The sequence below is a fragment of the Neofelis nebulosa genome, chromosome 4, assembly GCF_028018385.1.
Source record: "Neofelis nebulosa isolate mNeoNeb1 chromosome 4, mNeoNeb1.pri, whole genome shotgun sequence".
In the NCBI taxonomy this organism is placed as follows: Eukaryota; Metazoa; Chordata; class Mammalia; order Carnivora; family Felidae; genus Neofelis; species Neofelis nebulosa.
In genome coordinates this window covers 99,335,511-99,361,328 of record NC_080785.1, presented here as the reverse complement: position 1 = coordinate 99,361,328, position 25,818 = coordinate 99,335,511, and the positions used below count along the sequence as shown (strand labels likewise).

At 37.2% G+C, this 25,818-nt stretch overlaps 1 long non-coding RNA gene across 1 annotated transcript; it reads right to left on the bottom strand.

The window, feature by feature from the left end:
- Positions 1–226: 226 nt before the first annotated feature.
- Positions 227–15,881, bottom strand: LOC131508433 (uncharacterized). Its single transcript, XR_009260012.1, has 3 exons — positions 15,740–15,881; positions 1,887–1,980; positions 227–407 (listed from the first exon to the last, which is right to left on the bottom strand). It is a non-coding gene; the product is annotated as an uncharacterized LOC131508433 (long non-coding RNA).
- Between the last annotated feature and the right edge of the window lie 9,937 nt (positions 15,882–25,818).

The window sequence follows — 25,818 nt, the reverse complement described above, 5'->3', positions numbered from 1 at the left end:
CTGAAGCAGTAGATTCTCTGCTGTCTTCTATGCTTTCTTCAAGCCCAGTGATTAATCTTATGATGATTATTCTAAATTCTTGTTCACTTACATTGTTTATATCTGTTTTGATCAATCCTTTAGCTGTCATTTCTTCCTGGAATTTCTTTTGAGGAGAATTCTTCCATTTCATCATTTTGGCTCCTTTGTTATCTCTTATGTGTTTTAAAAGCTTGTTATGGTCCTGCACCTGTGAGACTACTATATTATAGAGGGGTTATACACTGCCCAGGGCCTGGCCCTTCAGGCCTGTTTTTTGGAATGTGTTACTTGCTCTCTTGTTGTGACTTTGGTTGCTTATCTTCCTACTCATAGTGATGTTTTGGACCCTTTACCAGGTATGTTTTGATTTTTTCATTGATGTTGCCCTGGAAAAGAAAACAAACAAACAAACAAAAACCAGACAAACAAAACCCTTTAAAACAAAGCAAAACAAACAAAAACACCAGCTACAAGAAAACAACGGGGCAGAGAAAAGGAAAAGAAAATTGACCAGGCAGAGAAACTATACAGCTTAATCCAGAGAGTGGCAGAGGAAAATAAAGAAGGACATCTAGAACAGGTATAAAGAGAATAGATTAAATATGTCTGCTTAAACAAACCAATGACCAGAATAACCAGACTAGAGGAGGGAAGAAATAAGAAGGATAAAAGGAAGGAAAAAAAAAAAAAAAAAAAAATATATATATATATATATATATATATATATATATATATATATATAATAGGAATTGTCCATGAATTAAATCAGAAAATGCAAAACTGCTGGGTGCCTTGGAACCAGTGGCAGCACTGGTCTGATGGAGGCGCTGTCTTGTTCATCAGCATCTATCTTGCTTCAGTAGATACACAGTTACCAGGTGCTGAGGCGTGTGGTTTGGTATAGGTGGGCCTGCCTCCCCTGTGGACCCGCTGTCTGTTCCTTGAGGCCCAACCTTGTTGGTGATAGGGAGAAAATTGGTGACACTCCAGTCTCTCCTTCACAGACCAGGTGTCCCAAACCACTCTGTTCAGGCCATCCTCACGGTGCCATCAGAGTGAACGAGGCCAGTTTGTCTCGCTCTGCGGACTCCTGCACCTCCCTGGCACTTGGTGGGGATTTAAACCCTGATGTCTTAAGGGGTCCTGCTCTGTGCATTCAGTTCTAGAGAAGTGCCACTCCATGCCACCAATGATATATTGCCTCTGGCTGGCAGGCACAGGCAGTCTTTGTCCTTTGAACTGTTGTATACCTTCTTCTCACAGCACTCCAGGGAGGGGATTGCTTTCTCCCACTATGGAATGTGCCTCTGAACTAGTTACTGAGCCCGGAGCTGGCTTCCCTCCTCCCCAGGTGCACGAACAGGGCAACTGGCCCCAGTCCGGAGAAAACTCTGCGGTTAGAGGTTGGATCTTTCTCCCTCCGGGTCCGTGATTTTTTCTCTTGTCCAGATACAGTCTTATGCTTCCCCTGCCTCTCTTTTTTTCCCATTGTCTCTCTGAAGAAGGGGATCCCTCCCATCTGTGCCTATGCTGTCCATTTTATCTCTCCCAGTTCACAATGACACACCAATGGCCCACCAGGTTGTCCCCGTGGGTCTCTGGAGACAACTCTGTCACTCTGCAACCCGGACTCTTGGAATTTAGAGTCCTTTGGCCTCAATACTGCTGCATTTGAGGGATGAGGGAACTTTGGGTCCCCCTACTTCTCCACCATGTTGGATCTCCCTGAACTCATAGATTTTAATATGCATTTTGCATATTAAATGCAATGTAGTCATTACTTTACAAATTTGTCTTATTTTTGGCCAGATAAAAACGATGTCTTTGTCTTCTTAACAGTGATGTCTGTAGTCTTTGATAGTTACCTTGCTTTCAGAAGTGACAAGATATCCCAGGTACATTTTTTTCTGTTTCCTGTGCCATATTTGGAGTCAGCCATTTCTTCAAAAGTCCTGGTTTCTTTTATAAAGGAATAGCATTTTAAGACCACAATCTATGCACTAGAAATATTTATTCATTGCTAGTAGATTGTAATTATGTTTAGTCCTTTTTAGTGAACAGGGTTAGGAAATATGTATTAATTTAGGAAAAGAAAAATAAATTCTATACTTATAGCTATGTTTTTTATTCAAATTAAAGATTATCAGGTTTTTAATTCTTCATTTTTATATTTGCAACTCATTTTCTTATTTTGAAAAAAATCCCGATAACACTAATGTAATTACTTATTTGATTTTATTCTAATGCACTCACATAGACATTGAATATTATATATATATAATATTGTAATAGCTTCAAAATAAATACAAAATAGCTTCAAAATTAGTACAAACCCACTGAATTCAATTTAAGTCTTTTTTTGCAGGTATTTTTGTCTTTAGATGGATAGTCAAAATGTAGTGCTTTAAAGTTATGATAATTTTTCTCAAAGTGGTTATACCACTGACTTCATACAGAGTTAAGTTTATTTCCTTAATTTTTGCTTTAGACAGTCTACTCTTTAAATATTTTTTTGAAGTTTATTTATTTATTTCGAGAGAGAGTACAAGGGGGAGAGAAGCAGAGAGGAGAGGGAGAAAGAAAGAATCCCAAGAAGGCTCTGCACTGCCAGCATGGGGCCCAATGTAGGGCTTGAACCCACAAACCATGAGATCACCCAACTGTAAGTTGGGCCCTTAACCAACTGAGTCACCCAGATGCCCCACTCTCCTTAAATATTCTTAAAAATTAAATTTTGGTCCAGTGTGTCATTCAAAGCTATTGTTTCCTTGTTGATTTTCTGCTTAGGTGATTTTCCTATTGCTGTAAGTAGGGTATTAAATCCCCCTATTATTATGGCATTATTATCAATAAGTTTCTTTATATTTGTTATTAATTGATTTATATATTTTGGTTGCATTAAGTTGGGGGCATAAATATTTACAATTGTTAGCTCTTTTTGATGGATAGATCCTTTAATTATGATATAATGTCCTTCTTTATCTCTTGTTACAGTCTTTGTTGTAGTATCTAGTTTGTCTGATACAAGTATGGTTATTTCAGCTTTCTTTTGATGTCCATTAGCATGATAGATGGTTCTCCATCCCTCACTTTCTTTTTTTTTAAACTTAAAAAAAAATGTTTAATGTTTATTTGTTTTTGAGAGACAGAGAATGAGCAGGGCAGGGGCAAAGAGAGAGACACAGATTCCAAAGCAGGGTCCAGGCTCTGATCTGTCAGCACAGAGCCTGATGCAGGGCTTAAACCAATGAACCATGAGATTATGACCTGAGCTGAAGTCAGATGCTTAACCAACCGAGCCACCCAGGTACCCCACCATCCCCTCATTTTCAATCTGCCAACATCTTTAGGTCTTAAATGAGCCTCCTGTAGACAGCCTATAGATGGATTTTTTTTTTTTATCCATTCTGATACCCTATGTCTTTTGATTGGAACATTTATTCCCTTTATATTCAGGTGATTTTTTTTTTTGTAATTCCAATGTTACAATTTATTATTTTTAAAAACTTTAAGTTCTACACCTAAAAAAAAAGCAATCTCTACACCTAAAGTGGGGCTCAAACAACCCTGCGATCATGAGCCAAATGTTCCACTGATTGAGCCAGACAGGTGTCCCTCCAATATTGTAATTTATTTATTTATTTTTAATTTTTAAAATTTACATTCAAGTTAGTTAACATATAGTGTAATAAATATTTCAGAAGTAGAATTTAGTGATCTATCACTTACATACAATAACCAGTGCTCATCCCAACAAGTGCCCTCCCTAATGCCTATCACCCATTTAGCCCATCCCCCCATTCAACATCCCTCCAGCAACCCTCAGTTTGTTCTCTGTATTTAATGGTTTGCCTCCATCTCTGTTTTTATCTAGTTTTTGCTTTCCTTCACCTATATTTATCTGTTTTGTTTCTTAAATTCCACATATGAGTGAAATCATATATATTCAGGTGGATTATTGAAAGATATGAATTTAGTGCCGGTGTGTTACCTGTAAAGTTGATGTTTCTGGTGATGTTCTCTCATCCTTTGTAGTCTTTGTTGGTTTGGTCTTTTTTTTTCACTCCACTCAGAGTCCCCCTTAAAATTTCTTGCAGGACTGGTCTAGTGGTAATGAACTCCTTTAGTTTTTTTTGTCTGGGAAACTCTCTATCTCTCATTCTATTCTGAATGACAACCTTGCTGGATAAAGAATTCTTGGCTGCATATTTTCCCATTCAGCACATTGACTATTTCCTGCCACTTACTTCTGGCCTACCAAGTTTCAGTGGACAGGTCTGCTGCTAATCTTACGTGTCTACCCTTGTAGGCTAAGGACCATTTTTCCCTAGCTACTTTCAGAATTCTCTTTTTATCTTTGTATTTTGCAAGTTTCACTAAGATATGTTGTGGTTTTGAGCTGGTTTTTTTGTTTGTTTCTGAGGGCTGGTATTCAAAACCTATAAAGAACTTATCAAACTCAACACCCAAAAAGCAAACAACCCAGTTAATAAATGAGCAGAAGATATGAATAGACACTTTTGTAAAGAAGACATCCAGATGGCTAACAGACACATGAAAAGATGCTCAACATCACTCATCATTAGGGAAATACTAATCAAGACCATGATGAGATACCACCACACACCTATCAGATTGGCTAAAATTAACAATACATGAAACAACTGGTGTTGGTGAGAATACAGAGAAAGGGGAACCTTCTAACACTGCTGGTAGGAATGCAAACTGGTGGAACCACTCTGGAGAACAGTATGCAGAGCCCTCAAAAAACTAAAAATAGAACTACCCTATAATCCAGCAATTACACTGTTAGATATTTACCCAAATGATACAAAAATACAGATTCAAAGGAGTATATGCACCCCAATGTTTATAGCAGCATTTTCAAGAATAGACAAACTATGGAGAGAGCCCAAATTCCTGGCTGATGAATGGATAAAGAAGAAGTGGTATATATATAGAATGGTATTTTACTCAGTCATCAAAAAAAATAGTCTTGCCATTTGCAACAACATGGATGGAGCTGGAATGTATTATGCTAAGCTAAATAAGTCAATCAGAGAAAGACAAATATCACATGATTTCACTCATGTGGAACTTAAGAAACAAAGCAGATGAACATATGGCAAAGGGGAAGAGAAGGAAAGGAAACAAACCACAAGAGATTCTTAACAATAGAGAACAAACTGAGGGTTCCTGGAAGGAGGGAGATGTGAGATGGGCTAGATGGGTGTTAAGGAGGGTACTTATTGTGATGAGCACTGAGTGTTGTATGTAAGTGATGTATTAATGAATTCTAATTCTGAAACCAATATTGAATTGTATATTAACTAAAATTCAATAAACAATTAAAAATTTAATTTGGGTTTTCAAGTATGTAAGATAGACAGTTGTATCCAAAATAAAAATTATAAAATCTGATATATTTAGAGGTCTAGCTTCCATTCCTGTTTCCTTTCTTCTCTTCCTTCCCCACTTCCTATAAAATGATTAGATTTTATTTATCAATATTTTTCCAAAAGTTAGCAAATACATATCTCTCTCCCTCCCCTCCCATTTCTTATACAAAGTATAGCATATTATTTCTACTATTCTGACTCCTGGTTGTTTTTTTTTTTGACACTACTTTCTGAATATCATATCATTCCTTGGACCTATGAAGACATCTTCATAACTTCTTTCACAGCTTCACAGATCTCCATTGAATAGATATATCGTAATTTATTAGACTAGTCTTTAGTTAATAAAGTGAGTAAATCCCAGTATTCTATTAATAGAAATAGTGTTAAAATAAGTATTTTTGTGCATATTTAATTTCATATTAAAAATTTTATTTTAATTGAAGTTTAATTAACATACAGTGTTATATTAGTTTCATGTGTGCAACATCATGATTCAACAATTTCATACATTATCCAATGCTCATCATGACAAGTTTACTTCTTAATCCTCATCACCTATATCATCACTTCCCCCTGACTTCCTTCCAGTAACCACAGTTTGTTCTAAATAGTTAAGAGTCTGTTTCTTGGTTTACCTCTCTCTCTCTTTTCCCTTTGTTCATTTGTTTTGTTTCTTAAATTCCACATATGAGTGAAATCATATGGTATTTATCTTTCTCTCACTGGCTTATTTCACTTAGCATTATACTCTGTAGCTCTATCCATGTCATTGCAAATGGCAATATTTCATTCTTATTTATGGCTGAGTAATATTCCATTGCATATATATATATATAATCTCACATCTCTTTTTTCCATTTATCTATTGATGGACACTTTCATAATTTGGCTATTATAATGTTCCTATAAACACAGGGGTGCATATATCCCTTGGAATTAGTGTTTTTTGTTTGTTTGTTTGTTTTTTTGGTAAATATCCCATAGTATGATTATTGGATCATAGGGTAATTTTATTTTTAAATTTGTGAGGAAACTGCATACTGTTTTCTGCAGTAGCTGCACCAGTTTGCACTTCCACCACTATGTAAGAGGGTTTCTTTTTCTCCACATACTCGTCAACACCTGGTGTCTTTTGTGTTGTTGATTTTAGCCATTCTGACAGGTATGAGGTATATCATTGTAGTTTTGATTTGTATTTCTCTGATGATGACCAATGTTGAGCATCTTTTCACATGTCAGCCATCTGGATGTCTTCTTTGGAGAAATGTTTGCTCATGTTTTCTGCCCATATATTAATTGGATCATTTGTTTTGGGTGCATTGTGTTTTATAAGTTCTTTATACATTTTGGATGCTAACTGTGTCAATTTCAAATGTCTTCTCCCATTCCATAGTTTCCCTTTTAGTTATGTTGACTATTTCACTGTGTAGAAACTTCTTATTTTGATATAGTTCAAATATCTTATTTTTGCTTTTATTTCCCTTACCTCAGGAGACACATCTGGAAAATGTTGCTACAGTCAATGTCAGAGACACTGTTACCTGTGCTCTCTTATAGGATTTTTATGTCTTAGGTCTCACATTTAGGTCCTTAACCCATTTTGAATGCATTTTTGTGTATTGTTTAAAAAAGTAGTCCAGTTTCATTCTCTTGCATGTCTTGGACTGATTTTCCCAACACCACTTGTTGGAATAGACTGTCCTTTTCCCATTGGATATTCTTTCTTGCTTTGTTGAATATTAATTAATCATATAATAATGGGTTTATTAGTGGATTTTCTCTTCTGTTCTATTGATCTATGTGTCTAATTTTGTGCCAGTACCATACTGTTTTGATTACTATCTTTGTAATATAATGTGAAGTCAGGAATTATGATACCTATAGTTTTGCTTTTCATTTTCAAAAATGCTTTGGCAACTCAGAGTCTTTTGTGGTTCCAAATAAATTTTAAAAATGTTTTGTTCTAATTCTGTGAAAAGTACTGTGGGTCTTTTAATAGCAGCTACATTAAATGTGTAGATTGCTTTGGAATAATATTTATTAACAATATTTATTCTCCCAATCAATGAGCATGGGATGTCTTTCCATTTCTTTGTGTCATCTCCAATTTATTTCATCAATGTTTTATGGATTTCAGAATGCAGGTCTTTCACCTCTTTGGTTAGGTTTATTCCCACGTGTCTTATTATTTTGGATGCAATTATATATGGGATTGTTTTCTCAATTTCTCTTCCTATTGCTTCAGTATTAGTTTTTAGAAATGCAACACATTTTTGTACATTGATTTTGTATCCTGCAACTTTACTGAATTCATTTAACAGTTCTACTAGTATTTTTGGTGGAGTCTTTAGGGTTTTCTATGTAGAATATCATGTCATCTGCAAAGAGTGAAAGTTTGAATTCTTCTTTGATGATTTGGATGCCTTTTATTTCTTTTTGTGTTCCGATTGCTGTGGCTAGGAATTCCAGTACTATGTTGAATGAAAGTGGTGATAGAGGACATCCTTGTCTTGTTCCTGACTTAAACCTACTTTGTTGAGGGCTTTTATCATGAAGCGATGTTTTACTTGTTGAATGCTTTTTCTGCATCTACTGAAATGATTATATGGTTTTTATCCTTATTTATGTGCTGTATCACATTGATTGATTTGTGAATATTGAACCATTCTTGCATGACAGAAATAATTCCCACTTGATTGTGGTAAATGATTTTTTTTAATATATTGTTGGCTTCTGTTTGGTAGTATTTTGTTGTGGATTTTTGCAGCTATATTCATCAGAGATATTGGCCTGTAGTTCTCTTTTTTGGTGGAGTCTTTATCTGGTTTTGGTATTAAGGTAATGTTGGCTTCATAGAATGAATTTGGAAGTTTTCCTTCCTCTTGTACTTTTTTTTTTTAATAGTTTGATAAGAATAGTGTTAAATCTTCTTCAAGTGTTTCATAGAATTCTGGTTCTAGACTTTTGTTTTGGGGGAGTTTCTTGATTACTGATTCAGTCTCCTTACTGGTAATCAGTATATTTATATGTTCTATTTCTTCCTACTTCAGTTTTGGTAGGTTACATGTTTCTAGGAATTTATCCATTTCTTCTAGGTTATCCAATTTGTTGGGATATAGTTGTCACAATATTCTTTTACCATCATTTGTATTTCTTTGATGTTGGTTGTTATTTCTCCTTTTTCATTTGTAATTTTACTTATTTGAATACTTCCTCTTTTTTTATGAGTCTGGATAGAAATTTATGAATTTTGTTTACCTTTTCAAGGAACTAACTCCTGGCTTCATTTATCTGTTCTACTGTTTTGTTGTTGTTGTTTATTTTTATATCATTTATTTCTGTTCTACTGTTTATTATTTCCTTCCTTCTGCAAGTTTTGGGTTTTGTTTGTTTTGTATTGTTTCATTTTTTTTAGAGAGAAAGAGCACAAGTGGTAGAGGGAGGCTCCACATCTAGCATGAAGTCCAACATGGGTTTCGATGCCACAATGGTGAGAGCATGACCTAGGCTGAAATCAAGAGTTGGTTGCTTAACTATGCCCTCCAGGTGCTTCTGTTTGTTGTTCTTTTTCTAGCTCCTTTAGGTGTAATGTTAGCTGGTTTAAATGAGATTTTTCTCGTTTCTTGAGGTAGGCCTGAATTGCTATTAACTTCCCTCTTAGAACCCCTGGCTGATTCTAAGCAAAGAAAAAGTTTTAAACCATTGCATTGTGTTTTCATTTTCATTTGTTTCCTTGTACTTTTGGATATTTTCTTTGATTCCTTGGTTAACTTATTCATTGTTTAGTAGCATGTTATTTAACATCCATGTGTTTGTGGTCTTTCCACATTTTTTCTTGTGGTTAACTTCTAGTTTCATAGTGATGAGTTCGATCTTTTTGAATTTGTTGAGACTTGTTTGTGGCCTAATATATAATCTATTCTTGAGAATACTCCATGTATATATAGCTGAATACAATGTGCATTCTGTTTTAGGATTGAATGTTCTATTAAATCCATCTGGTCCACTGTATCATTCAAAACCATGTTTCCTTATTGATTTTCTGATTAGATGATCTGTCCATTGGTATATGTGGGGTGTTAAAGTCCCCTACTATTATTGTATTACTATTGGCTAGTTCCTTTATGTTTGTTTTTAAGTGTTATATGTATTTGGGCGCTCCCATGTTGGTTGCATAGCTACAATTATTATACCTTCTTGTTGGAATTACCCCTTTATGATTATATAGTGCCCTTCTTTGTTTCTTTTTACAGTCTTTGTCTTAAAGTCAGTTTTGTCTGATATAAGTATTGCTACTATGGGTTTCTTTTGACATCCATTTGCATGATAAATATTTCTCCATCCCCCACTTTCAATCTGTAATTGTCTGTAGGTCTAAAATGAATCTCCTGTAGGCAGCTTACAGATGAGTCTTGGTTTTCTTTTTTATCCATTCTATCACTCTATGTCTTTTGATTGGAGTGTTTAGTTCATTTACATTCAAAGTAATTATTGAGAGATATGTACTTATTGCCAATTTGTTACTTGTTTTGTGGTTATTTTTGAAGTTTTTCTCTGGTCCTTTCTTCTCTTTCTTTCATGGTTTGCTGGTTTTCTTTAGTGATATAGTTGAATTTTCTTATTCTTTGCATATATATTAGTGGTTTTTGATTTGTGTTTTCCACTAGGTTTGTATATAACATCTTCTGCATAAAGTAGTCTATATTAAGTTAATGGTTATTTACGTTGAACATATTCTTTTCTCCTCTCTTCCCCATGTTTTAGGTATATGGTGTCATATTTTATATTCTGTTATTTTGTGAATTCCTAGACTGATTTTTACAGATATATTCATTTTTACTGCTTTTATGTTTCCTATTTTTAAAATGTCACATTTGGTCTTTCAGATCCACTCAGAATTCCCTTTAGTATTTCTTGAAGGCTGGTTTAGTTATCATGAACTCCTTTAGTTTTTGTTTGTCTGGGAAACTCTTTGTCTCCCCTTAAATTCTGAATGGTAACCTTACTGGGTAGAGTATCCTTGGTTGCAGACTTTTCCCATTCAGCACTTTGAATATATCATGCCACACCCTTCTGGCTTACAAAGTTTCTGCAGAAAATCTGCTGATTACCTTATGGGGTTTCCCCTTATATGTAACTGTCTTCTTTTGTCTTGCTACTTTAAATTTTTTCTTTATTATTAAAATTTGCAATTTTAATTACAACATGTCCTGGTATGGAACAGCTTTTGTTGCCGGGCGGGGGCGGGGGGGGGGGGGGGCGGGAGGGTGGTGGTGGTGGTGGTGGTGTTCTCTGTGCCTCCTGGATCTAGATATCTGTTTTCTTTGCCAGATTAGGGAAGTTTTCAGTTATTATTTCTTCAAATACATTTTCTGCCCTGTTTTCTCTTTCTTCTTCTGGGATCCCTATAGTACAAATGTTATTATGCTTGATGGCATCATTGATTTCTGTATGTCTATTGTTGTTTTGCATAGTTCTTTTTCCTCTCTTTAGTTCAGCCTCATTACTTCCCATTACTCTGTGTTCTAGATCATTAATTCATTTCTCTGCTTTTTTCAAGCCTGGTGTTTATTCCATCAAGTGTGATTCCCATTTTATTTATTGAACCTTTTATCTCTGCTATGTTATTCCTTATCTCTGTGTTAAGGTCTTAGTGATGTTTTCCACTCTTTCGTCAAATTCAGTGAGTACCTTTATGATCATTACTTTAAATTCTCTATCAGGCATGTTACTTATATCTGTTCCTCTTAGATTTCTGGTCATGGCCTTGTCCTTTTCTTTCATTTAGGACAAATTCCTCTGTCTTCTCATTTTGTCTAAGTTTCTGTGCCTGTTTCTGTGTTAGGAAAGTCAACTATGTCTCCTGTTCTTAAAGGGTAATGTCTTGATGAAAAGAGGTCCTGTAGTGACCTGCAGTGTGGTGTCCCCTGTTCCCAGGGCCTGGTGCTTTTGGGAGTGTCTTCAATGTGAGCTATGTGTGCTTTGCTATTGTGTCCTGGCTGCTTTGTCCTTCAAGCCTGTCATCTGCAGAGGCTCTCTTTACCTGTTGTGGGCAGTATTTGGTCCCTGAACTGAATGTGATGTATTTTAACTAGGTATGTTCTGGTATGCTTGTGAAATGAGACTTGACACCCCACCACTGGATTTGAGGTTCTGCAAACCTCCCAGTTCAGGAGATGCTGTGTTGGGAGGTGTTTGGGCTGATCTTTCTTGGGGAAGGAACTTGCCAAGGTGAAAACTGAAGCAAGCCTGACTTGGCACAGTGTTTCCACTGGAGCACAGTGTGGGGTGAGTGTGTAGGGGGTGTGTGACTTGATATAAGCAAGTTAGATATGAGGGTCAGTGCTGTGCTGATTCCTGCAGGTGGCCCTGTACTTATGTTGAAGGGCAGGGGAGAGAAATGTCTCCTGCCAGTTCCTTTGTTTCCGGAGGGGTCTCTCTGTGAACTCTGTCTCTTCAGAACATGGTCTCAGGTGAGCAAATAACCCTACCCCTGTGTGTTCCAGGTGCTCTACAGATCACTATTTCCATGCTGTATGTCCACAGGCTGTTTGCCCTGCCTTTTCTCCAAAAGCAACCCAAATGCTCCCTGGGCTCTCCCTGAGCCAAGCCACTGACCCTAAAACTCTAGGCTTTATGCCCTGCTGGTTGCAAGAACTCATGAAATTTGGCCCCTCTTGCTTTCCAGGACAATTGCTATGGGGAATTAATACGCCTTGTGTGGGCTTCTCCAAGTGCTAGTCTGTCTCGCACCCTTGTCCATGACCACAGCTCCTTCCCTACCACAGCAACCTTGATCTGTCTCTCTCCGAAACGCCATCTCTGCACTTCCTACCTTCTTTGATGTGGCCTCTTCTCTCCCTTTAGTTGTAGAGTTTGTTCTGTCAGTCTTCAGGTCACTTTCTGGGGTATTTAAGATAAATTGACAGTCATCTATTTGTATTCATAGGTGAAGGTGAACTTAAGGCTCTCTTATTCCACTACCATCTTCCCAAATCCTTATTTAATCATTCTCCTACCATTAGGCATTTTCACAATTTTATTTTTTTCATGTAATTTGTGTGTGTGTGTGAGAGAGAGAGACAGAGCATGAGCAGAGAAGGGGCCGAGAGAGAAGGAGACACAGAATCTGAACCAGGCTCCAGGCTCTAAGCTGTCAGCACAGAGCCTGACGTGAGGCTTGAAATCATGAATGGTGAGATCATGACCTGAGTCAAAGTCAGAAGCTTAACTGAGTGAGCCACTCAGGTGCCCTGATTTTCACAATTTTCCAATTATTAATATTCTAAAGAATACCATAGTTAACATCTATATGCAAAATTTTCTCATTTCTTTTTTATCTATAGATTTTATAAATAATTTTGCTATAGTGAGAACATTGAAAATATTACACTAAGTGTAAAACAGTCACATAGACTTCATATTGTATGATTCTTTTATAAATAGCTAGAATAGTTTATATCTATAGAGACAGGAAATAAAGTACTAGTTGCCTAGGGCTGGGAAAGTGAGTGAGGATATTGGGGATTGACAGCCAAGGCATGTAGGAGTTCTTTTTTGAGGTGATTAAAATGTTCTAAAATGGGGCGCCTGGGTGGCGCAGTCGGTTAAGCGTCCGACTTCAGCCAGGTCACGATCTCGCGGTCCGTGAGTTCGAGCCCCGCGTCGGGCTCTGGGCTGATGGCTCGGAGCCTGGAGCCTGTTTCCGATTCTGTGTCTCCCTCTCTCTCTGCCCCTCCCCCGTTCATGCTCTGTCTCTCTCTGTCCCAAAAATAAATAAATAAAAAAAAAAAACGTTGAAAAAAAAAGAAAAAAAAAATGTTCTAAAATTGAAGGGTGCCTAGTGGCTCAGTTGGTTAAGTGTCTGACTTCAGCTCAGGTCATGATATCACGGTTCATGAGTTTGAGCCCCACATCTGGCTCTGTGCTGTCAGCACAGAACCTGCTACAGATCCTCTGTCCTCCTCTTTCTATGCCCCTCTCCTGTTGGTTCTCTCTCTTTCTCAAAAATAAATAGATAAACTTTAAAAAAAGTTCTAAAATTGATTGCAGTCATCGTTGCACAAATATAGTACAAACCATTGAATTGTTCACTTTAAGTGATTACATGCATTTCAATAAATCTATTCAAACCAGATTTTGACCTAATTACGTCTGCTGCTTTTCTATTCTCTACCTCACTAATTTGTGTTTTTACTCTCGTTATTTCCTTCTTTTGATTTCTTTTGGCTTATAGGGCTTTTTTGCCTCATTTTGTATCTGGGAATTTAATTCACTTATTTTAATTCTTTAATTTTGATTGACAGTAGTATCTAGTGTATTGAATTTTCTTCTGATCACTACTTTACATACATCCCATAGGTTTCAGTGTGTAGTGATTTTATTGTCTTTTTTGTAAACTTTGTAAATTTATTTTATATTTTCTTTTACCAAGCATGTTTAATAGTATGTCTTCAAACATAAATCTAGATTCTAGGTTGACAGTTTCTTCCCTTTCATCACAGTGGAGAGGTTTCATTTTCTTCTGACCATCTTTTTCTGAAGTGAAATCAGCCATCCTTCTTATACTTATGTCCTTTTCTCCCTCCTCTTTCTTATTTTAGCATTTTCTCTTCTCTTTAGGTTTTTAGTACTTCTTTTATTATATACTTAAGTTTTTTTTGAAAGTCCTGGGGGATTACTGAGCTCCCTGTCTCTGTCTCTTCTTGCTGTTGCTATCTTTTTGGGGCGGGGGGGGGTTAAGTTTATTTATGTTGAGAAAGAGAGAGCAGGGGGGTGCAGAGAGAGGGAGAGAGAGAATCCCAAGCAGGCTCTGCACTGTCAGCACAGAGCCCAATGCAGGGCTCTAACCCATGAACGATGAGATCATGACCTGAGCCAAAATCAAGAGTCAGATGCTTAACTGACTGAACCACCCAGGCGCCCCTATTGTTTTAAATCAGATTAATAAAGTTTGGGCTAATATTTCACTTTTTTGCCTGATTTGGGAATTGTGATGTTTTCACCTATTTGTGGGCATTTCTTTTTAGTGTGCCTTAATTGTGTATAGAGATGTTATTTTGTTCCTTACTCCTTTTTTCTCACAGTAACCATTGGTTTGAAACCTCTCAGGAGCTTCCTAGGTGAAATCTGAAACTAGCCCCTGTACACAGAGGGCAGGAAGAGACCAAACAAAAACACAAGCCATTCTAGGTTAGTAGGTGGCAGCAAAAGGAACTTATATACAAGGTTTGTGTTTGCTGGCAGCAAGACAAGTGAGTCTCTGTGCTGGCCCGCCAACTCTTAAAAGTTTATATAGAGGCCTTAACTGGATTCAGTCACATATACCATGCAGGTGTTCTCAACACCACATCGCCATCTGAATACTATGTTCTGGGGTAGCCTCTGGGCATAAGAAAGTCAAGTAGAACCCACATTCCAAGGACAGAAAGGGGATGAGGAGCCACCTAGTGCCTGAGTCCAGCTCACAGGTCACTGTCTTCTTAATGATCTTCTTCAACAATAACTTTATAAAGGATTCAGTTGTGTGATCTATTTGCTTGCTCATGCTTAAGTGAGGTATTTCTATACTAGTGGAGGATGTAACCTAGGGATAACCTTCTTAATATCTCAGTTCTAGAGCTCCCTCTTATGTTGTTTTCATAAAGTGCTCCTCCCCCTATGATTGCATCTCTTGTTTCCTTTGCCTTCTCTATTCCTAACTGCTCAATTTGCTCTGCTCAATTTTAGTTTCAGCAGTTTCTTAATGTGGGCTTTGTCCTGTAAGAAAACTTCCATCGCTTAGAATTGAGAGTTTATAGGACTCAGACTGCTCTAGTCCTACTGTTATTTGGGACTGGGAGTCTTCAAAACTTCATCCAGTTTTGGCTATTCTCAGATTGGCCTTATGAGTATTTCTGAGAATACTTATAGTAATTTGGGGACTTTCCAGCTCTCAGGACTATCAGAAGACCCTCTTTTTTCTTTGCTCCCTCCTGTGTAGCTGCTGATAATGCCATGCATGTTTGTTACTATTGGAGATTGATTCCTACCTACTCAAATTTTAGTTCATGAGAATACTTTGTCACCTAGTGTGTTATTGATGTTTTGGCTTCCCTACCCTACTTCTTCTGTTTGTTTTTTATGGCGGGCTTTAGAAAGTTAAAAAACATATGGTACCATTTTATCTTCCTAAAAGATATGAGGAAAAACCACATTTCTGAAATGTAGTTAAGAAAGTGATTTAGAGCATGAACTTTAGACTTAAGAATGAAAAACTTAGCTCTTTGTTACATGATCTTTGGCCACTGATTTATTCTTAGTCTCCATTTTCTTACCTGTAGGAATGATGTTCAAAATTCTTAATAATTGGAGTAATCCATGTGCTGATGGATAACAACAAAAACTGTGACTAATAAAAATGGATGGCTTTGAATAACTGGTTCAGCTGTATCAGTATGAACTGACTGAAGACCAACAATGCTCATCTGTAAAATAAAATTGTAATTATATATGTCTTGCAGTTTTGTGAGGAATAAATGTAATAAATGTTTGTAAAAAGAATTTGGTGCAGAGCCCATGACATAGTAAACACTTAATAAATGGTATTGATTATTACTGTTATTTATCAAAAATTGGGAAACACTAATATACTCTGTAAACTTTTCCTGGATGTTCTCTTCACTTTTCACCTTACCTGCTATTGTCAAAGAGTACTCTATTCTCTGCGTTTTCATAAAACTTTGAAAATCATTAATATAGCATTTTATCACATTTTCCCACATTGTATTTAGTGGTAGAAAAAGGAATGATATTCAAAACATCATAACAGAAGCTGTCTATAATGCCAGACCTTTGGTTGCTGGATAATAGGATGCCATATGGGTCTCAGAGATGGGACCTAGTTGTGCCTAAGGTTATTGTTGTGGGTTAGGGAACCAGGGTCTTATGGTATCAGCTATTTATCAACTAGTACAGAAGTATTTTGGCATCCTATTAGTTAATAGGATCACACTTGTGTGCCCTGGCTGAACTTAAGCTGTTAGTATATACAGTTTGCATCTCTCTTTGTGGCTAGGACTTTGTCTGACACAGATAATCAATATTCACTTGCAACAGGGTTAAGAACATGTGTGCACATGAAAGAAGCAGTTAAATGGGGATGACAGAAATGGGGGGATCAGATAATGATCTTAGAGGAGGGAACACTTTCAGAGAAAGTTTCCACAGTAAATAACAGATATTAGTAAGAATGTTTATGCTTTTTAAGTGGAAGAAAGCATCAATGAAGATATACTGACAGTAAATCTGTCAAAAATAAAACCAAATATAAGCAAAACTAAAAGCAAAATAAAAGCAAAAATAAAAACCAGCCACACCTAATGAGGTAAAAAACACTCACATCTGATGGGCACAGTTGGTGTATAAAGTATTTGACAAAATCATCTTCTAGAAGTAAGAGGGAAGAACTAGAGAATACAAATTTAAAGACAGTTGGTTTGCAATAACTTTGGTAAAACTTGTCCTGGAACATTTGACAACTAAATGAAAAGATTCAAGAGAAGTTTGAAAGTCCCAGGTGAAGAGGCTCACACAAAATTTTGCTCTCACAAAATAACAATGGGTCTGATTAAAGCTATATTTTAACTGAAAAGACAGTATGCTTGTCACAAAATTATAGAGATGGAGAATAGATTAGTGGCTTCCAGGGGTTACGAGGTGGGGGTGGGGGCAGTAAAGACAGGAACTGACTGGCTATGAAAGGGTAGCACCAGGGATCCTTGATTGGGATGGTGGTTACATGAATCTAAACATGTGATAAAACTGAATGGAACTACACACATGTACACACACACACACACACACACACACGAGTGTGTAGAAAACTGGTGAAATCTGAATAAGTTCTTAGAGTATGCCAACATCAATTTCCTGGTTTCAATATTGTAGTATAGTCAACAAAAGATGTTATTATTGGAGAAAGCTGGGTCCTGGTACACAGGACCTCCCTTTACATTCTTTTTTTAAGCTTCCCGTGAATCTATAATTATTTCAAAATAAAAAGTTTTTTAAAAGACTACCCATAGCATACTTGTAAGCTCACATAAAGTTTATATAATTTTAGAAATTAGCTGTTACTTTTCTCAGTTCTATGCTTTGTGTCACAGTATTTCCTCAGGGGGAAATGTTCTTCTTTTCCTTTGTCTAAATCCAGCCTGTCTTTTTAGGACATCTTCCAGGAAGCTTTACCTAATTTATTTTTTCCTTTAAATTTTTTTTTTTAATTTTAATGTTTATTTATTTTTGAGAGAGAGAGAAAGAGACAGAGTGTGAGCGGGGGAAGGGCAGAGAGAGGGAGATACAGAATCTGAAGCAGTCTCCAGGCTTTGACCTGTTGGCACAGAGCCCAACATGGGGCTCAAACTCACAAACCATGAGATCATGACCTGAGCCAAAGTTGGACACTTAACCAACTGAGCTGCCCAGGTGCTCCCCCTTCTTTTGTTGAATAATTCTTATGTCTTAAATACCTGATTCTCCCCACATTTGTTTCTCTTCCTCTCATAAGTTGATGGTAGTTGTTGAGACACACTACCTGGCATGAAGAGCTCATTACCCTACCTTCTAGGAGCTCCCTCAGTTCAAGAGAACTGTCTCACTCATGGCTATGTTCCTTTCCCAGAGTGGCCAAAACCCTATGGCTGACCTCTTGCCTCTCAGGATATCTTGGAATGTTGATTCAATCTTCAAAATGTTTAATGTTTGTGGGATCTCTAGTGATAACTCCTTTTTCATCCCTGATACTGTTAATTTGTGTTTTATTTCTTAATCAGTCTAGCTAGCAATTTATGGGTTTTGTGGACATGTCAAAGATCTAATCTTTGGTCTTGTAAATATAATCTGTTTTTAGTTTTCTATTTCATTGATTTATACTTTTATTTTTATTATTTCCTTCCTTCTACTTTCTTTGGCTTTACTTGCTTTACCTTTTCTAGTTTCTTAAGGTAGAAATTTAGATCATGAGTTACACATTTCTTCTTTTTTAAAACAAGTATTTAAAGCTATAAATTACCTTCTAAGTAGCTACGAATATTTAGGGATTTTCCAGGTATTTTGCTTTACTTATTTCTGATTTAATTCCATTATTGTTAGAAAACATAATGTATGATTTTAATCTTTTAAAATTTATTGAGATTTGTTTCATAGCCTGGAAATGATCTATCTTTGTGAACAAATCATGTGTATTTGAAGAGAATGTGTATTCTACAGTTGTCGAGTGCAGTGTCCTTTATAGGACACTTTATATTACTTTATAGTAACAGGTCAATGTGGTTGATAATACTATTCAGACCTTTAAGTCTTCACTAAATTTTAATCTAGATCTCATAATAACTACTAAGAGAAGAGTGTTGAAATCTCCAACTATAATAAGTTAAAAAAAAAAAGGAAAGAAAGTTCCAACTATAATTGTGGATTTGTCTGTTTCTCTTTTCAGTTCTGTCAGTCTCAGCTGTGGTAGACAGGAGATAATGTCTCTTTTCAATTTTTGAGTCTTAGATACCTTAAAAGTCTGCTCCACACATGTGTGTTTCATGTGTCAGCCAAAAATATGGGCAGTTTGTACACAGAATTTGGTCTTCTTCCTTTTTGACTTCTTTCCTAATTGGGACTTCCTTTCTTAGATTATTCCCTACTTTCCAGTTCTTCTAGTTGTCCCAAACTCTGTCTCCTGGGACTGAGGATAACAACTGGGATTCTCCCTCAAACAAAAAGCCATACAAATGGGAAGTTGACAGTGTCCCATTTCTTTTTTTTTCTTCTTTTCCTTCTTTCTTTTCTTTTTCTTTTTTTACAAAAGGATTAACTCCTCTCCGGTATACATCTTCTTGTGATGTTCTCTCTTTACCTTCAGGTAGTTATTTTTTCTACTTGGTCCAGAGTTTACAGTTTTTACCTACAGAAGGGCTAGTCCAATAGGAAATACTCAGCTACCACTAGAAGCAGAATCTCTTATTTTTTTTACTAATGTCTGTTAAGATCTGTGCTCATTTCTCTCATTCCCAATATTGGTAACTTGTGTCCTCCCCCACCCCCTTTTTTTTTTGATTGATCAGATCTTTAGCTAGAGGCTTACTAATTTAGTCTTTTAGAAGAAGCACATTTTCTATTCAATTAATTCCCAAAAGTATCTTTATTTCCTTCACTCCTACTTTTGTTTTTTTTCCTCCTAATTTTTTTTTTTTTTAATGTTTATTTATTTTTGAGACAGAGAGAGACAGAGCATGAATGGGGGAGGGTCAGAGAGAGGGAGACACAGAATCTCAAACAGGCTCTGGGCTCTGAGCTGTCAGCACAGAGCCCGACGTGAGGCTCGAACTCACGGATCGCGAGATCATGACCTGAGCCGAAGTCGGCCGCTTAACCGACTGAACCACCCAGGCGCCCCTCTCCTAATTTCTTAAAGTGGGAGTCTAATTCATTTTAGATTTTCCTTTTTTCTTTTAATTTTTTTTAACGTTTTATTTATTTTTGAGACAGGAAGAGCCACCCAGGCGCCCCTAGATTTTCCTTTTTTCTAATGAAACATATAGAGCTATGATTTTTCCCTCTAAGCACCACTTTCACTGTGTTCTACACATTTTGATATGTTTTTATTTTTATTCAGTTCAACATATTTTTCAGTTTCCTTGTGATTTCTTCTTTGACCCATGGGCTATTTAAAAATATGTTGGGGGCGTCTAGGTGGCTTAGCCAGTTAAGCATCAGACTCTTGATTTCAGCTCAGATCATAACCTCAGGGTTTGTGAGTTTGAACCCCATTTGGGCTCTGTGCTGACAGCATGGAGCCTGCTTGGGATTTTCTCTCTCTGCCTCTCTCTCTCTCTGCCCTTTCCCTGCTCATGTTCTCTCTCTCTCAAAATAAATAAATAAACATTAAAAAATGTTGTTTAATTTCAAAATATTGGGAGTTTCCCCAGATATCTTTCTGTTACTGATTTCTAATTTAATTATATTCTGTAATATAAATATGATTTGATTATATTATTCTAATTTAATTGTTATATAATTATATTACAGCTAGATAACATATTAAGTAATTTTAATCTGTTTAAATTTATTGAGATTTATGAACCAGCATAATAAAGATACATTTTGCTTTTTACAAAGTAATCTATAAATATTAATAGGTCAAGTTGGTTGATAATGTTTTCCAGTCTTCTATACACTCACTGTTGTTTTTGTCTACTTGTTCTATTAATTGCTGAGAGATGAAGGTTAAAATCACTCACTATAATTGTTGATTTTTCTAAGTCTCCTTTCACTTTTTGTTTCACATATATCAAACCTCTGCTGTAAGTTGCATACAAATTTAGGATTGTTAGATCTCTTGACAACCTAATCTCTTTATCATTACAAATTGTTCCTATTTTCTACAGCATATTTGAACAGATGCAACTTTATAACCAGACTATAGTAAAGCATGTAATTTCCCATAACAAATATGTAGAACAAGCATAGACTTTGCATTAAAGGTGACATTCTGTAAGAACAAAGAACTTTCCCAGGGTTAAAAAGCAGGATATCATGGAGAAATTTCTTGTAAACAAACTAGTCATCATTCAATCTCATGATGATAGTATGCAAGATAAGTAAGAAAGGACATTCATTCCAACCTAGCTAATGTTAATTTTGTTAGTGTCTTTGAGGTAAATATTGTCTGTTTACAATTACTTTTATGACAAGATGTAGTGGCATGCTTCATTCTGTTTTCTCAAGGCCCCTGTGTCAAAATTTTCCCTATTCTCTTAATAGCTGGATACTTCCTTAACGTGATAAAAGATAAAAGATTTACCTCAGTCTCCCAAACCAGCAGCATACTTAATGGGAAAACTAGAGGTATCCCATTAAAGGTAGGAATAAGACAAAGAATCCCACTGTCTTCACTATTATTAAATATTTTTATTGGAAATAACTAGCCAATACAATTAGATATGTGAAATTAGAGGTATAAAACTTGGAAAGGATTAGGTAAAACTCTATCTCAATGAGACTGTAATCATAGAAAATCTAAAAGAATCAACTCCAAACAATAAGACAACTTAGTAAGGTAGTAGAACATTAATATGCTGAAAATGATACTTCCATATATATGAACAACTACCATATGTAGTAACTATCCAGATTTGATAGTTCTGGGCTGCTGCTGAAAGATAGACTGGATATGCTGGATTAGCTCCTGTCACTATTGAGTGCATTTCTCAAAAGAGACATTTCACCACTTAATAGTGCCCCACATTGACAGCACTATAGTCAACCCCTCTCATCTCTCCACCTCCTATCCCTGTCCTGGTTCCTTATAAGGTAAGAGGTAGCAAAACAGATACTTTTCTTAAACATATAGGAAACAGAGAGTATCAGATTGGATAATTTTGGCTATAAGAATTAGAAACTCTGTCTCAAGCTGACTGGACAATAATGATAACTAATATTTTTGAGCACTTACAACATTACCAGTGCTATCTAAACTCATTTAATCTTCATACCACCTCTATCAGAAAATAGGGAAATGTATTAGATAACCCTACAAGAACTTCAGAAAGAGGGTGAGTTCCAGCTTTGGAATGACATTTCTATCACATTTCTATCAGACAAGTTGGTCTGATTGAACCAACTTGTGTCATTTGCTCATCCTTTGACCAATAACATTCTTAGAAGAATTCAGTATGGTTGTTGTTTTAAATTTAATTAGTATTATTTTTTAATGCTGGGAATAGGATAGCCATCTGAACAAAATATGAGTTTTGTTACAAAGGAGTAAGAGAGGAATAAGTATCTGTTGGATACATACCAACATTATTCACTGTATTTTGAACTCCATATTAAATTTAGGTTAAAACTTTAGCAGATGTAAGTCCAGTGATAGAAATGTAAATTCCAAGTTTTCAAGCAAATGGTCAAAGAAAGTATATTTTATGCTTTCCTATTTGGAAAGTAAACATGCAGAACTAATGGATGCAGAGTTCATTTTCATGAATATTGCATGAAATACACATACACAAAACCTCATAAGGTTTTTGTTATTTGATTTATTCTGCGAAATATCAAACTTCATGTAAGGCACTGTGATCTTAATCTTTCTTTGGAAATTTAAGAAGTCAATAGTTAGTGTCAGATTGATGATGATTATGCAATGGATGCCCATTTTATTCCTCTGTTGTACTCAAATAGTTCTTATAAGTTCAAGCACCTCAAAATTTGATTAAATTCTTCCTAAACAGCTATTCTGGAGATTCCTAATTTAAAGACAGCCCACTTTGATAATGTGCTCTTTAGCCAGGAGACTCCAAAGTGATGGAACTTATGTACCACAACCCATTTGTTGCATGGGAAGAAAATAATAGAACTTTGATTAAAATTTTATCTCAGTTTTTAAAAACTCTACTTTTTGTGAAAGTTTTTTTTAAGTTTATTTATTTCGAGAGAGCAAGAGTAGGGGAGGCACGGGTGGGGGGAAAGAGAGATCGAGAGAGAGAGAATCCCAAGCAGGCTCTGCACTCTCAGCACAGAGCCTGATGCAGGGATTGAACTCAAGAACTATGAAATCTTGACCTGAGTGGAAATCAAGGGTTGGTCACTTAACCAACTGAGCCACCCAAGTGCCCCTTGTGAAAGTTTTATTGTGCACACAATATATATCAATACCATACATAGTACATGTATATAATTTAATTTTATTTTTTAAAGCTTATTGATTTATTTTGAAAGAGAGAGCTAGAGGGAGAGAGCGTGCATGCAAGTTGGGGAGGGGCAGAGAGAGGGAGAGAGAGAGAGAATCCCAAACCAGTTCCCCATGGTCATTGTGGAGACTAGTACAGGACTCGAACTCAGGAACCATGAGATCAGGACCTGAGCCGAAGTCCGATGCTTAAATGACCTAGCCACCCAGGCGCCCCTTATTTGATTTTTTAAAAATTTGTTTAATGTTTATTTATTTTTGAGAAAGAGAGAGAGACAGAGCATGAACAGGAGAAGGGCAGAGTGAGAGGGAGACACAGAATCCGAAGCAGGCTTCAGGCTCTGGGCTGTCAGCACAGAGCCCGACGTGGGGCTCGAACTACTGAGCCATTCAGGCACCCCTCTTATTTGATTTCTAATAGGGATGTTTGATTAAGAGTTTGAAGATTACCCCTTAGATTAAACTTCATTAGTCTGGTTATGGAACACATCAAATTTAGGGGACTGACCAATAGAGAGACTCTACTTCTTGGACTTCACATTTGACATTAAAAAAGTAAAGGATGGTAATGGGGTGATGACAGCAGTGAAAAAATCAAAATGAAAATAAGGATAGTTAACAGTTATGGATCATTTACAAAGTGCCAGACACTAAGTGATTTACATCCTCTTTACAAATCTATGAGGTAAATTCTGTTGTTCATTTTACTACTTAACTCACGGAGTTTAAAGCTTTTTCTTACCCTTGCATTCCCTGGAGCATAGTAGGCTTAATAAATATTTGGTGAATAAAAGAAAATTTAGTGTTGCCAAATTTCTCAGCTAAATGGGGCAAGATGGACTTCAGAGCCAGAATGGGATTCAGATGGCCTGAAACCACATCTTTGTAATGAGGGAGAATAAAGTAAATTGAAGACAAAGTACAAGCTACTGTTCCCCCCCACCCCCTGCCCCCCACAGGGATATGTGTGACATTCCTCAGGCACTCCTGGCTGCTCAAGAACAAAGGAAAGAAAACAAATGGTTAAATAATAGAGGTCACAGTCATACAGGACAAGAGTCTCCAACAGTTTACAAATATCTTAGTAAATTACAAGAAAAAGGCAATCTTATCAATAGCCTAATCTTCAGAAACCCATAGACTCAGTTTCCTGAAGTTCCTAGTATCACCCTCCCCTCAGCAGTGATGTGGGGAAGAAAGACAAGAAGGAAATGGCAGGTAAAATTAAATTTCCTTAAAACCTACAGCCCACTGACAAATACTTGAGACAAACACAGAGTACAACTTTTTTCCAGGAACCCCCTACCGTCCTAATGTTAACGCCTTACTAGAGGAAAAACAACCTTAGCTTGATAATAGCAAGGCCTCATATCTTAGGAGTCATCTTTAGCATGGGGAAGTCCCTCTGGAGGCCTCCCTTGTATCTTAACCTCCCCTAATTCCATAGTATATAACCATTGCTCTTCACAACCCCAGCGCAGCTCTTTCTGCCCACAGGTCCTGTCCCCGTACTTTAATAAAATCACCTTTTTGCACCAAAGATGTCTTCAAGGATTCTTTCTTGGCTGTCAGCTCCGAGCCCCACCATCGCCCCAAAACATCATCACTTGGACTTCAACCAAAGCTCCAGATCCTATGAGGAGCAATAGAAGCCAGGTGTTTAAATTTCCTCGCCTAGCGCTGCTGGACTGAGTATGCTGCGGACACAAAACAAAAAGAGGGGATCTGAAGAGACGACTCCCTTCCCCGTGCGGGACAGAAGATGAAGCCACAATCCACCATTCTCAGGCTGGAGCGCCAACTTGGATGCCCTAACCCAGAGCCGCAGCGCTGGAGCGGCTGGCGCACCGCGGCGCTCTAGCCCCTGGAGGATGACGCACTGGAAGTCTCAACTGCTCTCTGCGGGGCTTGCGGGCCTGCGGGCTAGTCCCACCCACTCTCCCACTTCCGGGAGGAAAGCACACGCTTTTGGCTGAATTGTGTTTATATCTCTGACAGGTTAGATGCTCTGCGGGCCCCAGCGTCCCGGTCTCTTTTATCCCCGGAAACGTTTGTCCCCGCAGCCTGGGCTGCTGCGTTTGTGTGCCACGTGGGTTTCGGCAAGGGGAATGCCCTTAGGTATCACCTCCCAGCGGCTTGCGCGGTCGCTGGGTCGCGACCTCCCTTCTGCTTTTGGTTGGTGCATGGGGGCCCTTGGTGGGCTCAGCGCCTTGAGATGCTACCTCACCCTGTGGTTATGAGGCCATGACGAGCTGACAGTGGCCTTGCTTTGCAGTCCCTGAGACCACATTTGTGATGGGTTGGAGTCCTTTCAAAGAGGTAGAACAGGGCACTTAGTTGGTGGTCCTAAGTTACAATACTGAGGAAGACCCTGCCTAGATGGTTGTATTAAATAATTTTCTGATAGTGGTCATAGTGAATTTTGTCCCCATCACACTTGAGGTCCATACAGGGTTTTGACTATGGGAGTGATTTTAGTGCCGGGGCCGGCATTAATGTGTGTGTATGGATGTCAGTCTGTGTGTTTGTGTATGAGGGGGTGCGTTGTGTGTAATAATAAAAATCCATAAAGATTAGGTGTTGAGACGCTTCTGAGTTGTTTAGTCAATTAAGGTCTGACTCAGGTCCTGATCTCACCGTTAGTAAGTTCCAGCCCTACGCTGAGCTCTGTGCTGACAG